The following is a 2500-nucleotide window of genomic DNA, read 5'->3' as shown; positions in this document are numbered from 1 at the left end:
AATGCGGTACTGTGTAGAGCCTCAGCCCAATAGTCTTGGACAGCATACTTGGTGGTAAGATTAATGTGGTTCAGAATCCTTTGTAATTTGCTACATAAAGACTGAATAATCGGAGTTCGCATTACAGCCTGTGTTTCGGGATCTCCTCGTACTGCTATGCGTTCAAGTCTGCGTAGGTATACTGCCGCAATGTGGAGTTGGAGGGATGGTATTCCTAAACCACCGGTTTTGAGAGGCGCATGAAGATACGCAGTCGGCGTTGTTTTTGGGAGATGCAGTGTTGCTTTAACGAATTTTGTGATACAGCGATCAAGGTAAGAAAGCTTTTTCTTAGTAACATCCATTGTTTGCATACTGTGGTGAAAACGCGGTATCATATAGCGTTGGAGGATGTTTAATTTTTGCCAGGGCTTAAGCGGACATTTCTTTAGGCGTCCAAGCATTTCCTCGAGTTTAGAAGGTGTTGGAGATGACACACCGCGGAACCCATAGTGAAGACCGAGGTACTTAAGCTGAGAAGATACACCCAGAGTTGGAACGGAGGAGCTATTAATTTTGAGTAAAGGCTTCGTCTCGACTGCTAATCTTTTAGTTCCTGGAACCGAGATAAATTGGAACGCAGCACATTTGTCGACATTGACTTCAAGGCCGTGGCGCTTAAAGAATGTTTCTATTATTTTAATATGACCTTTCATTATCAAAATTGACGGAGCTAGAATAACAATATCATCAGCAAACGCTAATGTAACAATATTTGTATCATTGATTTTAATACCGGTTCTATTATGGAATTTTCGAAGTAAACCATCAAGTACTGTGTTAAACAGAAATCCAGACATGGGGTCGCCTTGCTTTACGCCGCGTTTGACATTTAAAGGCATAGAACGTTTGCCGTTACATTCAAGAATGGTGGAAACATCGCGGTAATTATTTTCAATATATTGAATTGTATGTTCGTCGACTCCATGCATTCGTAGAGCATCAACAATGGATACCAAAGATACACTATCAAACGCCTTAGCCAGATCTATGGACATTATAACAAAAGGCTTAGATGAATTGCGCATTGTACGTATTACGGTTTGTAAAATCGAACTATTGGCCATTATACCATCAATTTTAGTAAATCCTCTCTGGCTATATGACAACCGTATTTCATTTTCTAGGCGAGAAACGATGATTTTATTCAAGAGTCTAAGGACTCGACTTGATACCGTAATAGGTCTCCAGTGTTTTAGCTCTTTAGTATTGCCAGTTTTTGGAATTAGCGATGTTCTATTTGACCGAAGGATTGGTGGCAGATATTTCATGCCCCAAATAATGTTCAATAGGGCATGTAAGTCTGAGCGTAACATTGATCTTAAATGCTCACGTTTGATTCCGTCCGGGCCAGGAGCGGATTCTTTCAATTTGCGAAGCTGAAGATATATCTCGATTTGGGTAATAGGACGGGAGATGTCTATTGTAGGTTTAGATTGACTTAATTGGGGTTTCCAGTGTAGGTCTTTGTGAGCAAAAACATTCTGATAATATCTTTCAAACTCGTCCATAGCCGGGGATTCAGGGGGATCAAGTGTAGATCCAGTTAAGATATGTTCTGCAGCTTGAGAGGGATTTTTCATATATAATTTCTGAAGACGTGCATATTGACTTGCTCGTCTCTTGGCGCGGTTACCTTTAAATTTAGCATGTAAGTACCTGTTTTTAGTTTTGTATGGGTGTTTATTATACTTATTATTACTGTTTTTGTTTGGCTGATCGAACTGTACAATTTTACGTATGTATTCATCAATCATTTTTACTACGGTTTCTTTCGGACTATTGCTCATGAGGGCATCGATAATAGAAGAAATTTCAGGTGATGCATCTTTCCGAATATCAGTTAATACGGAGCATATTTCTTGAGATGAGATTAGTGTACATGATGCATCACTACATCCGGAACGAGAGCTTAGAGAATCTGGTGCGGAAATTGCAGATGTATTGGGTGCAGCTGATTGAGCACACGTGTGCATGGCATCTACTCTGGAAAGGACAATCTTTGGTGTTAATGGACATAATTCACGTAACATGGACTTTTTAATTGCTTCAATTTCGTCGGAAAGGTATGTTTTATATGTCTGACGTTGTCTTAACTTTTTTATACCATCAACTGTGCGACCGGATTCTTTTGATAATATAGCATTAATTTCTTTGGATAATAAACTCTTCCTATTGGGGATTGAGGCTTCAATGTGAGCAATTGTTCGAATTTCACCTTCAGAATATTGAGGCCGAGCAGACAATTGTCTATCACGAGCGAGTTGGAGGTCCATATCATTATAATATTGTATATGCATTAGGCGAATGTGTTGGCGTAGTCCAGGATATGTTTTAAATTTTTTGGAGCATATATCACAGGTATTGCCATCAGGCTGTATTGGAGGAGCGTTGCATCTGCGTACGTGTTGCGCAGCACTTGAAGATGTTTTGTCAGTTAGCTGGATACCACAGGAAGGGC

General features: G+C 39.9%; 1 pseudogene; it reads right to left on the bottom strand.

The window, feature by feature from the left end:
* Positions 1–2500, bottom strand: part of LOC143306255 (large subunit ribosomal RNA) — a 7937-nt pseudogene that overhangs the window by 2122 nt on the left and 3315 nt on the right.

Source organism: Osmia lignaria, unplaced genomic scaffold (genome assembly GCF_051020975.1).
Source record: "Osmia lignaria lignaria isolate PbOS001 unplaced genomic scaffold, iyOsmLign1 scaffold0003, whole genome shotgun sequence".
In the NCBI taxonomy this organism is placed as follows: Eukaryota; Metazoa; Arthropoda; class Insecta; order Hymenoptera; family Megachilidae; genus Osmia; species Osmia lignaria.
Note: the sequence above shows the minus strand (reverse complement) of the source record. Positions and strands in the feature narration are given on the sequence as shown.